The sequence below is a fragment of the Gopherus flavomarginatus genome, chromosome 9 (assembly GCF_025201925.1).
Source record: "Gopherus flavomarginatus isolate rGopFla2 chromosome 9, rGopFla2.mat.asm, whole genome shotgun sequence".
NCBI classification, from domain to species: domain Eukaryota; kingdom Metazoa; phylum Chordata; order Testudines; family Testudinidae; genus Gopherus; species Gopherus flavomarginatus.
In genome coordinates, this window is record NC_066625.1 from 33,457,597 (window position 1) to 33,476,182 (window position 18,586).

Sequence of the window (18,586 nt, forward strand, 5' to 3'; positions counted from 1 at the left end):
TAAACCACTCAGCCTCTGTTTCCCCACCACCACCCCTAACCTGTAAAAGGGGAAATAAAACAATTAGCTGACAGTCACTAATCACCACTAAGTTAAGAATAGAAGATGGCAAAGCTGACAGATAATGCCAGAAGGCAGCTGGGCACAGACCAAGCCCACTGCTTATTATTTAGAAATCATCTGTGCTAAACACTGTCTGACCAAACACATTTCATCCTCTTATACTGTGTCTCCCAATCACCTCAGTATGAGCCAGATATGTAGGTCACCGCTCACCTTAAGAAAGCTTGTTTTAATCCTACATGTCTATGTTCTGAGGCTGGAAAAACAGTAAATGAGATAAGACTGTGCAGAGCAGGCCAATCAAGTTAATGTGAAGCCAGAATTGGCAGCTCTGTCCCTAGCTCCCAGTCTGAAGCACAAACACACACAAAGGATGGATCAATTATAAACTGATAAACTGCCCTTCCAGTTAATGACCTCTGGATTCCTAACTTTCTCCTTCAGCCTTCCAGTAACTGCCTCCTACCTCCCCCACCACTTTCTAACTTTTACTAAAAAATTTTCAAAGCAAGAGGTTCCAGCTGGAATGTCCTGAAGACTGAAGCCTTAAGCGATACAAAACACGTACAGCACAAGCAACAGCCAGACAAGCCAGGCCTGCACAATGTGCCTTGCCCAAACCTGAAGGCACCATCACTCACAAGATATGTCTACACTGCAATTAAAAACCCATGGCTGGCCTGTGCCAGCTGACTCAGGCTTGCAGTAAGGGGCTGTTAAATGCAGTATAGATATTTGGGCTCCAGGACCCTGTGAGATGGGAGGGACTAGCCCAAGGGTCAGCAACCTATGGCACGTGTGCCAAAGGCAGCACACAAGCTGATAGTCATTGGTACTCTACCACCGGTCTGGGGTTCTGTTCGCCGGCCCCTGCCAGCTGAGGTCCCCGCTGCTTGCGTCCCTGCTGCTGGCCCCACTCAGCCCGCTGCCGGCCCGGGGTTCCGTCTATCCAGGCCAGCAGCGGGCTGAGCAGGGCCAGGAGCCTGAACCCAGGCCAGCAGCGAGCTGAAATGTTCAGCCCACTGTCAGTCTGGCTTTCCGTCCACCAGCCCGGGTCCTGGCCACCAGCCCAGCTCAGCCTGCTGCCAGTCTGGGGTTCCATCCGCTGGCCCCTGTAAATGTAAAATGTATTACTGGCATGCAAAACCTTAAATTACAATGAATCAGTGAGGACGTCGCACACAACTTCTGAAAGGTTGCCGACCCCTGGTCTACCCAAGCCCTGGGAGCTCAAGTCAGCTGGCACAGACCAGTTGCAGGGGTCTAATGACAGTGTAGACATACCTACAGTGACCAAAATTAGGATTCATGCAATCTTTGGCCTCTCCTAAGAATACCAACTGCCCTAAATTGTGATAGCTATTATGCTGAAGACACTTACCAACTGGGAACTGGATTAAGACCCAGCAACTCATCTCATTTCATACAGGTTGCCAACACTCATCATATGGTAATTTTGTCAATGTCAAACTGAGCCGATTCAAATTTCTGACTTAGAGGTCACAGCCTTGTATCTCTATTATCAATCCCCCCCACAAGCCAGGCAGTGCCCCCAATCTTCACTCCTCCTGGGAAACCGGCCTACTTTACAGGTTTCTGTTGAACATGGTAAGCCTGTCAGAGTTACAAAGCCTTCCAAGCTTTGTCTCTGCAACTATGTCCTTATTTTCCTCATTCCCTTTCTTTGATTACCTCCCCAGTTCCAACAGCAAACATACCTGCTCTAACATACTGTTTGCTTATCAGGTAGCTGTGTTCTACAAGTGTTACACAGATATTTAATTTTGCTTAATGCCCCTGTGAGATGGCATTAATCTCACTTTACAAGGACGAACTGAGGCAGAGAGGTTAAGTGACTTGCCCAAGCTCACGCAAGGAAGTCTGGCCAAAATGGGGATGGAAATATGTCTCCTGCTCTAGACACATGCATAGAGACAGCGGCAGGTCAACCTTGTCTGCACACTGCTTCCTTAGAGCTGAGATCTCAGACAGCATTTGATTTAACAGTTTAACTTGCTCTAGTCCCTGCTCCAATATTTCAAAATTCAGATTTTAAAGTCAGAAATGTGCATCCAAGCCCAATTGTTCAAAGAGTTCAGTCTTACGTTCCCCAGAAAATAAACCAAACTTCTGGATAAATGGTATGTCACCTCCGTATGCAGATCTAGAACCACTACAAATATGGAAGCAGTGCGTCTCTGACACTGCAGCAAGTTACACCAGTTAAGCCATTTCAGCAGGCAGCTTGGCAAGGGAGTAAAGCCTTTCCCCCTGCAATGCAGCACATCTGGTAGGAAAGAGATTGCACAGTACTCTTCACAAAGGCAGGGGCAGTGTTCAGAGAGCTGCTCTGGCACCACTTCCACTCACTCAACGATATAGAGGTCAAAAACAAAACAAAAAAACCCCAAGCAAAATCCTTAGTATAAAAGGAAGCAAATTGAATGAGAATAGCTGAAAAAGACAGGCAAGAGGAACTGCATGAGATAAGCCACAGTAACATGGTCTGATAAAGGTTCTTTATACAACACTGACTCTTTAGGCCTATTTTGTAAATAAATAATCCCACCAAGTAGCCTTTGGACTCCTCTCTCACAGATTTTCTAAGACCAGCATTTTCCTTGGCGAATTCACAAGACGGTTTAGATGCTTTCAAGTACTTGCTGCTACAAAATTCTATAGTCTCCTCTCCATACATGTATCAGATTTTCTTTAATTAACACAAGCACTTTCCCATAGCTTTTGTGCGGGAGAGATAAAAAATGGTATAGCATAGCACTGTTAGTTATGAAGCATATAGCATGTGCAGGAAATAGTGTTGTAGAGGCAAACAGATCTTGAAAGATAAGTCCCAAAAAAGCACCTTCATTTTACATTTTCATGTTATTGATTAAAACAGGGCTCTTCTAGCTCCATTTTCATGTAATTTATCCTTTAAAAAGGGCACTAGTTCCTGTAGACCTGCATACGATGTAGGGACATGTGCTAGAGAAAACCTCTCTCAAAACACTAAGCTTCCAAAGGGTAAACTGATAATTTTAAAAGACTGAAACTCCTCCATAGTGTTTGTCAAAGTCCCAGCCCAGCACAGCCTAGGAAGGAGGCCAAGCCTCTCCAAGGCTTGAATTCATTCATGGGACCTTGAAAATAAGGAGTCATACTAACTTGGCATATTTACCCTCATACCATCGTTTCTAGACCAGCTGCTGAGTGAACGGAACAGACTAGATTCCCATTCCCTAGAGCAGTGGTTTTCAAACTTTTTTTCTGGTGACCCAGCTGGAGAAAATTCTTGATGCTCACAAGTCAAGACCCAATGGAGCTGGGGGATGATGGGTTTGGGATGTTGGAGGGGCTCAGGGCTGGGGCAGAGGGTTCAGATGTGGGAGGGGGTCAGGGCTCTGGACTGAGGGTGCCACCTCTAAAGTGAGCCCAGGGAGGAGGGGTTTGCGGTGCAGGAAGGGGCTCTGGATTGGGCAGGACTTCAGGCTGGGGCAAGGAATTGGGGCATGGGCTTACCTTGGATGGCTCCCGGTTAGTGGCGCAGCGGGAGCGCTAAGGTAGGCTCTCTCTCTGTCCTGGCACTACGGACCACGCTGCACCCCGGAAGTGGCCAGCAGCAGGTCCAGCTCCTAGGTGGAGGTGTGCAAGCAGCTCCACACAGCTCTTGCCCACAGGCACTGCCCCCTCCCAGCTCCCATTGGCAGGGAATCAGCCAATGAGAATGCGGAGCCGGCGCTCAGGACAGAGGTAACGCATGGAGCCCCATGGCTACCCCACCTAGGAGCCGAACTTGCTGCTGGCTGCTTCTGGGGCGCAGCATGGTATCAGAACAGGTAGGAACTAACCTGCCTTAGCTAGGCAACACCATTGCCAGGACTTTTAACGGCTGGTTGGTGGTGCTGACCAGAGCTGCTCCGACCCAGTGCCTTACAGTCTGTTACCCAGTACTGGGTTGCGACCTGCAGTTTGAGAACCACTTCCCTCGAGTCACAGTATTAGTAGGCTCTCAGGATAGCTCTGCCTGTCTTTAAGAGATATGCCTCCTAGATAAGCAAAGGCAATGCTTCAATGTAGTCACTACCTACACCGACAGCATATGTAATCTCCCTCCTCTGAGGCAACAGCTAGGTTGATGGAAGACTTCTTCCATCAATCTAGCGCTGCCTACACAGGGGTTTAGGTCAGCTTAACTATGTTGCTCAGGGGTGTGGATTTTTCAGACCCGAGAGGCATAGCTCTGCCGATGTATGTTCCCATTGTGGACCAGCCCTTAGTAACGATACTCTCCCAAAGGACCTGGCCAAGATCTAGAATAAATGCCTATCCTCCTGATTTCCCTGTAGGCAGTAGCCAGATTCTCAGGCAGTCACTCATGGCTGTAAACAGAGAATCAGAACTGGAAGGGTCCTCAATAGGTCATCTAGTTCAATCATCAGCACTCCAGGCAGGTTTAAGTAACAGCTAGTCCATTCCTGACAGGTGTCTAATTTGTTCTTAAAAACCTCCAGCGACGGAGATTCCACAGCCTCCCTATACAATCTGTTCCAGTGCTTAACTACCCTGACGGTTAGGAAGTTTTTCCTAATGTCTAACCTAAATGTCCCTTGCTGCAATTTAACCCCATTGCTTCTTGTCCTATCCTCAGAACTTAAGAAGAACAATTTTTCACCCTCCTTCTTGTAACAACCTTTTATATACTATCATGTTTCCCCCTTGGTCTTCTCTTCTCCAGACTAAACAAACATTTTTTCCCCAATCTTCCCTCATAAGTCATGTTTTCTAAACCTTTAATTATTCCTGTTGCTCTCTTCTGGACTGTCTCCAATTTGTCCATGTCTTTCCTGAAATGTGGCACCCAGAACTGAACACAACACTCCAGCTGAGGCCTTATCTGCACAGAATAGAATGGAAGCATTACTTCATGTCTTGCTTACAACACTCATACTAATACATCCCAGAATGATGTTCGCTTTTTTTGCATCAGTGTTACACTGTTGACTCATATTTAGCTTGTGATTCACTATGACCCCCAGATCTCTTTTTGCAGTACTCCTAGGCAGTCATTTCCCATTTTGTATGTGTGCAATTAATTGTTCCTTCCTAAGTCAAATACTTTGCATTTATCCTCATTGGAGAAATGATCTGAAGTAAACGGGATGAAATTCAGTTTGTCCAGATCATTTTAAGTTTTAATCCTGTTCTCCAAAGCACTTGCAACCCTTCCTGTCTTGGTATCATCTGCAAACTTTATAAGTGTATTCTCTATGCCATTATCTAAATCATTGATGAGGATATTGAACAAAACTGAACCCAGAACTGTACTTTGTGGTGCTCGATATGCCCTTCCAGCTTGACTGTGAACCATTGACAACTACTCTCTGGGAATGGTTTTCCAACAAGTTATGTACCCACCTTATAGTAGCTCCATCTAGGCTATATTTCCCTAGTTTGTTTATGAGAAGGTCATGCAAGACAATATCAGAAGTCTTACTAAAGTCAAAAATATACCACATCTAATGCTTCCCTGCACTACATCATTATCGTACACCTCTGTACCATTCACACAGAGGGGATTGACAATCAAGAGAGATCCTGTGGAAAAAAGGAAGTTGAAAATTCTATGCTTCTGAAAACAGTCTTTTCCAGGACAAAAGCTGTATACATCTGGAATAAGTGTAAACCCTTTCTGAACAATCCATCCAAAATTACAGGTATCTCTAATTTCACTCCAATTTGAGTACTTATCAGGTTTACTTTACAAATTCCCAGTGAAGTTACCAAAACAAATACTTAGGTTTAGTTGTTAGAGTATGGGTCTATAAAGTTCTGTTCCTGACTCGATCTCTGATGCCATGTGACTTGGGCAGTCATTTATGGACTGTACCTCAGTTTCCCCATCCATAAAAAAGCAAACGATACCCGATTCATGAATCTGAGGCTTGTAAAGCTCTTTGAGATCCATTGATTAAAAGTGCTTGTGCCCAATATTTGTACTGTCTTGTCTCTATCATTTCTGTTTTGTGTTAAGGTAATAACTGTCCTACTTTACTGACTCCCAAAGAACCATGAGCATTTGTGTGTCATATCCCATTCATTCTATGGAACTTATTAAAGACAATATTATCATAATGCCTCACTCCAGAGAGGCTAGAGATGACCAGCTTCTGAGCAGTTAAAGTAGTGAGGGGATTAAGACTGCAAGATACAAACCCCAAGTTTGTCCAGGTATTGTCTGGTATGAGCAGAGCAAAAACTGAGCAGTCTGGTGTAGTTATTTCTCTATAGTGCTATAGATGCTCATATTAATACTAAACGAGTATAATACTCTGACCAAAAAATGCTATTTAATACTACAAGATTTTAAGCAGCAACTAGAGCAAGACTAGAGAAAAATTAGACACCTGTAAACAAGAACATCTACTTCTCCAGCTAGGGCAAAAGCTACCAGCCAGGATTGTCAAGCCACATGCTTCCGGGTACAGTCTAATCAACAGCTGAAGTCAGGAAAGAAAATCCCTGATGCAGAATTGCATTATGAGAACTCTACACATTCCTTTCTAGTATCTGGAATTGGTCACTGAGACAGGATGCCCAACTGGGATGCCTGCCTAGGCAGATCTTTGGCCTGTACCAGCATGCAAGTTCCTATGGGAACCAGTATAGAATATTTCTGCACAGAGGCATGAAATGGTAGCACTCCAACCCCAAATTGCAGCTTCTAACCCAAAGTAGTTTTAGGTAATGTGCGGAATAAAGAATGGGTGTTTCCACACACTTCCCCCTGCCACCCCCCTTAAAAAAAAAAAAAACAAAAAAAAAAAAAAAAAAAAAGAGTATTATACTTCAGGGAAGTTTTCTAACTCTAAGTCACAGCCACATGCCACTGGCCAGACAGGATTGAGCAGTATTCTCTTCAGAGTGCAATAGCAATGTCCCCTGCCAAGTTGCCTACGGAGTGAAGTGAGGCAGCCCTTGTTACAGGCTCTCTGTTCAGGTCAGAGACGAGGCTGCTGGGCTAAGAACGGCCTTACTTTGCAGTGTTTCAGTCATGAGCACTGTAACAAGATTATGTATATTTTCCTTAGTCAGTTTTGCCCAGTGATTCAGTGACCACAAACAAACAAAACACACAGCTAGAACAGCAAAATTAACCCTGGTCATAAAAAAAAACACCCCACACATGAGAGGCACCAATGAGTGTTGAGGCAAGGCCTGCTTTCTAATGCTTTTCATACATATTACATCAAATTAAATCCTCCACTGTTCTTACAACAGGAAGCTTCCATCATGCCAGATGTGCCCAAGAGATACCAAGTGGGGCCAGTAACAGACAGTTACAATGCACTAAACAATTCAACTATGTTGGTAACAAGTCTCAATACATAGCAGTTATGACAAATGTGTTATTCATGTATCTCACAATGGAAGCATTACAATGAAGTGGGGGATTGTAAGAGGTCTCAGAGAAATGCCATTTTCAAAGCTCTTTACAGAATTAAATTTGGACGGGGAGTTAGCGGTAGAAGTGGCTGATGCCAGTTCTTCACACTTGTGTGTACTGTTAACAGCATGCTGATTATAAGAGATCGTAAAATACTATAAATACTTCCATACTGAAGGACCTTAAAAATCCTTTACTAACAATTACAGTAAACACAAGGATATCTTCCATCTACTCGTTAACTGCAGCCATCTCTGAGATGGAACATGCAATCATCTAACCACACTACACAATAGTGTAGTATGATGGGGAATGCTAGCCAAAGGAAACTGAAGGCTAAATTTAGGATGGTAGAATAATTACCAGTGTTGCAATTCAGTCAGAACACTACGCTAATAGCCATATTACTCTTATGAAAAGGTTCACAGAATTATTTACTAGTCAGTACCTTGATTTATATCTTATCCAAAAAGTGAGCATTTCCAGCAACACAGTGCTCCCAAAGTATAATATAGGGGCATTGGTTCAGTACTAACTCTGGAAGAAAAGCACCAATACCACTTCCTGACACACACAGACGAATAAAACAAACAGTGTACTACTTCCAAGTGCCAATTAGCACAACCCTGAATAGTGTGCAAAATATCCAGTTGCAGCACAAGGTGAGGTAGCTGTGGGCAGCACAGAAGGTTATGTTGGGTTTGAAAGAAAAAGATTCCTCCTCATTTAGCTGATGCCACACCAGATTAGAGCTAACCTCTGACAGTGGAAAGCAGGCCAGATGTGAAAAAACTGAAATGGGAAGAGACCACAAAGATAGCAATTTTGTTGAAGATAGGAAACCAGTGTAGGTTCCTCCACAACAGAGGTGAATGGATAAAATTTGCACATGCAGGTAAGTAGTGAGGCTGCAACATTCTGAATGAAGCTACTCCAGTTCTCTGAGAAAAGCTAGCAAAACAAGCAAGCAGTGGCCTGGGGAGTCCAGTTACCCATGGAAACCTGTACATGATTACCTATTTGACAATATAATTTACAGTTACAAGACTTTCCATAGAAGATCAGATCCACCATCTCTTTTGAAAACACAGGATACAAGATGGACAGAAGAGCTTTTTAATGGAAGAAAAAAAATGGATGTGACGAGGCTTTCCATGATATCATGGGAAGGTGTTACTGTCACTCCAGTATGGCAGCTAGAACTTTGTTTCCTCACAATTGTGTCTCCTCCAAGCCCACGTATACAGCTGGCCAGGTACATTATAGGGGTATGACACTTCCCATAAAAACATAAAAGACAACCACAGCCAGAAATATGAAACTGGATGTGATGAAGCAGTGACCTGACCTTTTATTGCTCTCATTTGTTGGGAACAGGTGGAAGGTTTCCTATGATTACTAAGGGTAGATATTTGTGGATCTTCCCATCCTCTGTTCAAGATCCTGGGAAGGAACACATCTGGGATGGAGGCTTCCTTGTCTCAGTACAAACAAAAGCTGATCTTTAATTTCTAAATGGTAGAGGAGTAAACTGTTAACCATGTGGTTGGACTAGATACTTAGTAAGGCCAACATTAAGCAAAAACAGGCCAACTGGATACATCTCTGAATGTATGTCTACAACTGATTTCAGAATAAAAATATTTCAAAGACAACATTTCTAGTACAGCAGCCAGTTTCTCCAGGAGTCAGCTGGAGTTAAACTGCAGAGGTCTCCTCTGACCAGCAGTGATTGTGCAAAGAGGAAGACATCTATGAATTGTGACTGCATGCTGAAATGCTGACAAAGGGGAAAGTTGGAAATCCTGCAACATTTGAAAAAAGTCACCATCATTATTGGTTTATTCTGAAGTTGTTCAAGTACATCCTGTGGTTTGACTAGACACCAGAAGGATAATCCCATTGAGAAAACTAAATTCCCAGCGCAGTTTTTTGCCATTTACCGTAGGAAAATCTCTGTTGCTGCTAGGCCACAAATTATAGTTTATTCTGGATTAGTTAACCACTGCTCAAGCAGTTCTCATTATCACTGATGCATTAGTATATTAGAAATTTAACCAGGACTAGCAATGTTTGTTGTACCAACCAATTTCATTGCAGTAAGAAGACTGCTGTTGCTAGGCCCTGAATGATTTCCAGAAATAAGGCATGTAGAAAAGAGCAATGCACTATTTGTATTTCGTTAATGGATTACCATGGTTAGCAGATTAACTACATTTCTAGTGCTCCGTTCCCTCTGCTAGCCTCTGTTTCTTGAGTAGTACATTTTTATACCTGTTTACAGTTAAGATAAAAATATCAAATCACTTGAGTCATTTATGCAATAAGAAAGCAGGCAGTGTGTTTTCTGGGCATTTCTGCTTGCAATGATATGGCACTTTACAAAGTCAACTAATCTGTCTTCTCAACACCCCTATGACGTAAGCAAGAATTATCCTCATCTTATAAGAGAGATTAGTATTTGCCAAAGGGCACACAGGAAGTTTGTGTCAGCTCCAGAGTTCCAATTCCTATGCTGCTGATTCCTGGCCCTCTGTTCAAGCCATTATTTAAAAAGCTGCAGTCCTATTAGCAGCTGTTGCTTCTCACTGAGAGACAAAGGCTTAGAACTGAAGGGAAGTTATGAGCGATGTTTCAGGACATGCGCACTGAAGGTCAATTTACTGTTTGGAACCATATCATGGCAGACATTAACAGAGTCAGCTAAGCACTCTCCACCGTCCTCTAGGACTGGAAACACTGGCTCTAATAGAAAGTGAGGAATTTTAAGACTAGGGGAGGAGGGGCGCAAAATGTTATCCTTGGACGACATCATCATATTGCCCACAGTTGCCCAAATCTTGATTCTTACATGGCACCCACCACAGTGGAATCCAAATGTTTCACAAAAATTAGAGTATACAAAGATATTTAACTCTTTCCTGTAGTCAACTGGGACCAGATGTGCGAGCTGAGTTATTATGGGAAGGCTTGGTTGAAGTGGGTTTTGCAGTTCGATCAGAAAATGCTGACATTCAATCCCAAACTCATAGGCTGTTCAATAAGAAAGCTCAGCCTTCTACATACAAGGGTTCAGATCTTCAAACTAACAGTTCCAGTGCAACTTGGCTATCATGGGAGTGCCTGATTTTGCAGCAGTAAGTGGTCCCTGTACTGATATGGGTCAATTTCCTGGAGGACTTAAGATGAGAACTGAAAAATGCTGAGCCAAATCTAAGTTAACAGGGAAGCAAGTGCAGAAAACAGCAAGGATTTTCATGCTCTTGGCAACTTGCATTGTTGAGAAACCTCATTGTTATATTTTTTAGATTGCAACGTTTAGGTATGAAATTGTCGATTTTCTGTATGATATCAGACCTGGAGGTGTGACCGAGTTGATTTCAACAGGAGTGAGTGGAGTTCTTGGCAGCTGCAGAGTAACAATCAGAGGGTAAACACCCTCAAAAGAAGATCATGTTATAGAAGTGGAGGAGTTCTTCATAAATATTTTCTTCTATCCATTAGCTTCACCTCAGTCTTTCCAAGAATTAGCTTCAGCCAGCTGCAGATCTCAGCCAAGCACTTAGAATTGAAGGTGGTATCTAGTACTGATGTCAAGGCAACAGAAAGGATCTGTCCACTTATTGATGACTTAAGCCCATATTTTAAAAAAGTGATTTGCTTTAAAGAGGAGAGAAGACCCTGGATATGCAAGAGACTGTACAGCAATGCTCTCAACCAGAGGTACATGCACCGGCCCTGCCCCGCCCCAGGGTACAAGGATATTTTGTGCCCTAGGCGAAACTTCCATCTTGTGCCCCTCCCCCCCCAATCACATACATTATACACAATACACGGTCACGAAATTGTGCCCCAGACCTTTTTTTTTTTTTAATCTGCCATGAGGCTGCATCAACTGTAAACGAAAAAAAAATGAAATTTTATTCCTATCAGTCATTTTTCTTGTTCACTATTAAAAAGTAAAGGATAGAGAATGCATGTCACTTACTATAATTAACTATTTGAATTTCATCAACTGTTTGACGTAAATATTGATTAAGAGATCAAGATGACTTTCCCTTAAAATTAAGCAATGTTGACTGTAATCAGAAATACACCTTTTTTAATCATGTATACGTCCTTCCTTCATATCAAAATCTGACTGGGAGTGCTGCGGAACCCATTCTGCCTAACTAGCCATGCACTTTCAAATGATTAAAAACATCAAATGGTACAAACTCAATTTGAATGAAAAATTCCATTTTCTAACTAAATAGGTCACACGCACTCAAATGGTTGCCAAGTGCTCTCTGTGGTGGTATGTTCATCTGCTCTAAATGCCTACTAACTTCCCTGTGAAAATAATCTTTGACTTTGATCCAATGAAAGCAGGATGGAAAAGCTCCCCCCTAGAAGACCTAAGACATGATGGCTGGATAACATAAACAGACACCTGTCCCTCACAGGCACTACCTCATAACATGCCAATTGTGCTCAGGACAGAATATCATAGAGGAATACTATGCATTCAGTGGTCTCTACACTGGCCAAGCAACAGCACAACAACTAACCTAACCAGTCCATCCAACTTTTTTGACTGCTTCTTGGGCACTGGTGAGGGGTAACGGTGCCAGACTGAGCCCAGTGATGGGTGCAGTACAAGTCCACAAACTGAGGCAAGGTGCTGGGCCTAGAGTCCTGCTGAGACTGCTGTCCTGCACCAAGTGGAGCACAGCCTCCATGAGGAGAGAACTCAAATAAATATCACGCTCCTTCTGCATGATTCCCCCAAGCACTTCTTCAGGTAGCTGCTATGGGGGTCACTCACAGGCTTAGGCCTGCCTGTTGCAGGCAAAACACAGCAGCAGGGCTTAAAACTCAGACAGGGCTGCCCAGAAGATTCAGGGGGCCTTGGGCAAAGCAAAATTGGGGGCCCCTTCCATAAAACATTTGCAATACTATAGTAACATGTATTAGGAAATGTAAAAAATAACTAGTGAAATACATTCAAAAAAAAATTAACTTGTAATAATTTGAAAATACACTAAATACATTATTTAAAAACATTAAAAGCTGTAATGGGCTGTATACATTTGCAATTACATAATGGGCAGATGATGGGTGATTGTGATGGTTGGTACCAATGGGCTGTCGCTGCCTGGAGGTGGTGCTGCTGTTGCCCAGGGCTGAGTGGGGAGCTGGGCTCTGGGTTCAGGGGTGCTCAGCTCACAGGGACTGGGCTCAGGGATGTGGGGAGATGAGGTCAGGGTGGTGTCCAGCTCAGAGGGGCTGGGCTCAGAGCTGGGTGTCAGGGCTGTGGGGGGGATGGGGTCGAGGGGGGTGCCTGGGGGCACTGGGGCAGCTCAGCTCTGCAGGCTGCTGTTCTCTCCAGCCACCCACACACAAGGGGAGCAGGAGCAGGGACCAGCCAAGGACCAATGGGGCAGGAGCACAGGCGCCTGAGGCCGAGCTGCCGAGAAGCATTTGCTTACCTTGCCCAGCACATGAGCGTCAGGGTCTTCTTTCTTCCTCCACTCCACCAGACCACCGCTGAGGCTCTTTTCTTCTCCTGCCCCTCGCTGGGGCTGATGTGGAGGCTGAGCCAGGGGGCAGCCCCCGCTTTCCTCCAGAAGCCCTTGTGTCGCACCGTCGCAGGGCTCCTACCACGTGCGCTAAGCAGAGCTGCGCAGCTCTGCCCAGCCACCTTCACCCCGCTGGCAATGAGAAAAATTGCATAGGCTGGAGCCCCTGCTCTGGGAGGGAGAGGGATTCTGATTTCTGAGCCTCTGCTAGCAGCCCAGGGATTCCCCTGGGTCAGCGCGCCGCCAGCAGCCTGAACCTCTGGGCAGTCGCAGCGGCGCACGCTGACCCGGGGGACCCCCCTGGGCTGCCGCGGCGGCGCACGCTGACCCGAGGTCAGTGTGCCACCGCGGCAGCCGGCAGCCCGGGGTTTCCCTGACCCGGGGGGGGACCCCCTGGGCTGCCGGCTGCCGCGGCGGCGCCCTGACCCGGGGGGGGGACCCCCTGGGCTGCCGGCTGCCGCGGCGGCGCCCTGACCCGGGGGGGGGACCCCCTGGGCTGCCGGCTGCCGCGGCGGCGCCCTGACCCGGGGGGGGGACCCCCTGGGCTGCCGGCTGCCGCGGCGGCGCCCTGACCCGGGGGGGGGACCCCCTGGGCTGCCGGCTGCCGCCGGCAGCTCAGACTCTCTCTCTGTCCCAGCAGCAGCGGCTGCTCAACCATTTAAAAAAAAAATTGGGGGCGCTTTTTGGCACCCCCAAATCTCGGCACCCTAGGCAACCGCCTAGTCCGCCTAAATGGTTGCACCGGCCCTGCCCTGGGGGTATGCAGAGGTCTTCCAGGGGATACATCAACTAATCTAGGTATCTGCCTAGTTTTACAACAGGCTACATAAAAAGCATTAGTGAAGTCAGTACAAACTAAAATTTCATTCAGGACTATGACTTTACACTGCTTTATATACTATTCACTGAAATGTAATTACAATATTTATATTCCAATGGACTTACTTTCTCATTATACAATTATAAAATGAGAAAGTAAGCAATTTTTCAGCAACAGTGTGCTGTGACACTTTAGTTTTAGGTCTGATTTTGTGAGCAAGTAGTTTTAAAGTGAGGTGAAACTTGGGGGTATGCAAGACAAATCAGACTTATGAAAGGGCATACAATAGTCCGGAAAGGTTGAGAGCCACTGTATCACAATGGGGTTCTGGTCCATGACTATGGACCTTAGATGCTGCGGTAATACAAATTATAAATAATAATGGAGTCCATCAGAACTCCATGTAGAGGAACTTTCAAACCACTTTGATGCAACACCACTAATCCTGTCCATGTCTTTAATATACCATCCAGATTGGGCCTTCAGATTAAAAAATGAGGGCAGATGCAGTCAGCTCCAGGTCTGAAATAAGGAGTCCTGACAAAATGTTAATGAGCCTCTTACATAGAACATTGACATCCAAACTTTGCTAAGAGACAAATCTGAAGTTACAGAAGCACTTAGCCACCCTAGACAGAAAATAGAGCCTTCAGTACAAGGCAATGCTAAAGTCAAAGCTGAAATCCACTGGAGTCATGCCACTGTGTGGGGAGGATACGGCTCTGTCACAGGGAGGACACTGGCTGCTGGTTACTTCTGGCAGCAGGCAGTGCTTCACCCATACTCCTGACCCACTCACCACAGTGATGAAGTACTCTGTTTAGGAAGGAACAATCGATTGTATACATACAAAATGGGAAACAAGTATCCAGGAAGAAGTACTGCAGAAAGGGATGTGGGGATCATAGTGGACCACAAGCTAAATATGAGTGAACAGTGTAACACTGTTGCACTAAAATAAAAACAAACAAACAAACAAACCAACCACATTCTGGGATGTATTAGCAGGAGTGTTGTAAGCAAGACACGCAAAGTAATTCTTACGCTCTACTGTGCGCTGATTAGGCCTCAGCTGGAGCACTGTGTACAGTTCCAGGCACCACATATCAAGAAAGATGTGGAGAAATTGGAGAAAGCAGAGAAGAGCAACAAAAAATGATTGAAGGTCTAGAAAACATGACTGTGACAGGATGCTGGGCAAAGGGTTGCAGATCCAGCCCTCTGTCACGCCCGCTCCTTGTTAAGGGAACAAATTAGAGCAGACTAGAGATAACCTGGCCCTAATTAGAGACAGACAGCTGCTACCTAATTAGCCTGGGGCTGCATAAAAGCCTTCAGGGAGGGAAGCCAGGGGAGAGCAGGAAAAAAGGAAAGGCAGAAAATGGAAGGTAGGAGGCAGCACTTCCTCCTGCAGATGGTGAAGGGTTACTTGCACATGGTGAAACAGTGGTGGGAACAAGCCTGAAAACAAAGTGCATCAGTGGCTACTAAACCAAGGGTCTCAGTGTGACTTTGTGAACCTAGCAGTCAAGGGGCCCTGCCGCACTCTACTACAATGACCTATGAGGGGAGATTGAAAAAAATTGGGTTTGTTTAGTCTGGAGAAGAAGACAAGACTATGGACGGATGTGATCACAGTTTTCAAGTACATAAAAGGTTGCTACAAGTAGTATTGTTCTCCTCAACCTCTGAGGATAGGACAAGAAGCCTTGGGCTTAAACTGCAGCAAGGGCGATTTAGGTTGGACATTAGGAAAAACTTGTTATTGGGGTGAGTAAGCACTAGATTAAATTACCTAGGGAGGTTGTGAAATCTCCCTTGTTGGAGATTTTTAAGAGCAGGTTAGACAAACACTTGTAGGGATGGTCTAGAATAGATAATACGTAGTCCTGCCATGAGTGCAGGGGATAGGACTAGATGACCTCCTGAGGTCCCTTCCAGTCCTACAATTCTATGCTTCTATAAAAGTGCACCCTCTCTTCCATGCATGATACTTGTCAAATGTTTGCTCATTCGGAGCAAGCAATGCTCTCCTGTTACATGAAGAGATTTTAGCCTGACTTTATAAAACAGACATGAATCTCAGGACAAATGTGCCAATGAAGGTTTGGGAGGAGAAAAGCCACAAACATGCAGCCCTGCTTTCAAAGCTGTAATGCGCTCAGCCAGAAGAGAGCAAAACAGTATCACCTTCCTTCATGCCCATGGACATGAAGAGAAATGACAGTACAAGGACTCAGTATTTTCCATATTTACATTTTTTTTATTTCCATGAACATCCTCCCCTAACTTGTCAGTTTTGCAGTACAAAACCTGTATATCACCTAGAAACACAAACTTAACATTCAATAAAATCCATTTAACTCAGTGCTAAATTGTGAGGTCCCATGTAAACATAGTGATGAGTGTTGGAACTTTTAAGATGTGACATGCACATAGACATGTACGCAATAGACATTTCATTTTACTGAAGTCAAAGTCCGGTTCCCCCACCTCCCCCGCTCCACCACTGACAATTCTTTAGTTCCCAGGAAACTGAATGCTATCAAAACTTTATTGCACACAGCAGCAGCAATGAGTATATCAGCTCCTCTTGCACCCAGATCCAGACATGTAACAGTGAGATGTGTGACTAAAACTCTGGGACTAAAGTAAAATTAAATTTTTTCTGTTTTTAATTTCAGATTATGCATATGCCCTATTGTGTGTTTTATGGGAACGATTTAAGCAATAATGATAAGGAGAAGGGCAGTGCCAGCGACCCAGGGAGGCTCATCATAGAGTCAGTGACCAAAAGCCAGAGGAGGAAGAGAAAAACGGTCCACTCCCAGAGACCAACAACTGGACAACCAGTGTGGCAGGAGATGGACGCTGAAGCACCCCAAAAAGAGGAGTGCAAGAGAAGCGTTTCCTCAAACTCCCAGAAATGGCACCGCCCTTTCCATTCAGCGGGCAGGAAAAGCTGCGCCTAGCCCTGGGAGACAGGAGACAGCAGCCACTGGCCCGTGACAAAGGACACAGGGCGCTCGAGCCCACGCAGGCGGTGCTGTCCGGCCCCAGGCACGTGCCCGGGGACCCCGGGACAGACTGACGGGATGGGCTCACACGGGCACGTCTGTCCCGCCCGTCAGGTCTCCACCTTCCCCCCGGGGCTGAGGAGACGCGGTTCCAAGCCGGCGCGGTTACCCAGGCCGCTCAGCGGGTCACCTCGCGCGCTCCAGGCTGAACGCCGGTTGGCTGGGCACGGCTCGGCGGAGCCAACCCCCCGGGGCCCCGCCTGTTCCCGCTGGGCTCTGAGGGACGCCAGCCCTAGATCACGCCCCAGCCAGAGGCAGCTCCGGGCAGTGAGCCCGAGAGACCCGCGGGCACAGATCAGTGGCGGGGCGCTTTGAACACTGCTCCCCGCGCCGCCCGCCTGCCAGGGACCCCGCGCTCCCCGCACAGCCCGCGCCTGCCAGGGACCCCGCGCTCCCCGCACAGCCCGCGCCTGCCAGGGACCCCGCGCCGCCCCCGCCTGCCAGGGACCCCGCGCCGCCCGCGCGCCCGCCTGCCAGGGACCCCGCGCTCCCCGCGCGCCCGCCTGCCAGGGACCCCGCGCTCCCCGCGCGCCCAGCTGGGGCCGCGCGGCAGGTACCGGCAGGCAGGACACCAGCCTCACCCCGCGGCGCCGATCCAGCCGGGAGCCGCTCCGAGCGGGCCCTGGGGCGACACAGCGGCACCTCCTGACCCCGAGCCCGCGTCCCCGCTGGGCTAATCCCGCGCCCGCGCCGCACTCACCCGCAGCAGCTCCTCTCAACGCCGCAGCCGCCTCGGCCTGCTGGAAAAGGCGGGACAAAGGCCTATCCGTGTAATTAATTATTCATGACCAGGCGGCGCTGCGGCGTGTTTACACGTAATTCAGGCCAGGCTGACGTGACTAGAGCCCTGACGTAACAGTCCCCACCTCTTTGCAGAGGCCCCGCCCCTTATCTGGCCCCGCCTACAGCTCGTAGACGGGGTGCGTTCTACTGATTGTCTCTGGGTTTGGGGCTGCTGGATGGTCCCCGACACTCCCACGTGCTCCCTTGCCCCAGCCAACACGCTGTCCCTGATTGTCACCATTTGTGAAAACTGAAGCAAGTTAGGCATTAAACACCTCAGCTTTCCTGATTCGTCCATTGTTAGCACTCCTTCCCTTTTAAGTAGAGGAACCTACACTTTCCTTATTTTTGTCTTTCTCTTGCTCCTAATGTATTTAAAGAACTTCTTATTGCTTTTTATGGTCTTTGCTAAGTTAACTCATTTAGTGCCTTAGCCTTTCTGATTTTGTTCCTACAGGCTTATGCTATTCTTTTCTATATCTCCATAGCAATTTGTCCAGGTTTCCACTTTTTGTAGGATTCCTTTTTGATTTTCAGGTCATTAAAGTGCTCCTGATGGAACCATATTGGCCTCTTAATAGTCTTCCTGTCTTTTCTTCCCAGCAGGATAGTTTGCAGTTGTGCCTTTACCATTGTCTCCTTGAGAATCAGCTAGCTGTCCTGTACTCCTTTCTCCTTTAGATGTCCTCTCTGTGGGACTTTATCTACTAGTTCTTTGAATGAATTCATTAAAGGAAGCTTTTTTGAAATCCATCAGTTTTATTCTGCTGCTCTCACTCCTTCCTTTCCTTAGAATCATGAAATCTATAATTTCAGGGTCACTTTAACTCAAATTGCC

At 46.3% G+C, this 18,586-nt stretch overlaps 1 protein-coding gene across 1 annotated transcript in view; it reads right to left on the reverse strand.

Moving 5' to 3' along the window:
• The window catches only part of HMOX2 (heme oxygenase 2), a 31,351-nt gene extending 13,591 nt beyond the window's left edge, over positions 1-17,760 (reverse strand). The window contains exon 1 of the mRNA XM_050968427.1: positions 17,666-17,760. The gene's annotated coding sequence lies outside the window, so the exon portion shown is untranslated. The remainder of the gene's footprint in view (positions 1-17,665) is intronic.
• Positions 17,761-18,586: the final 826 nt, after the last annotated feature.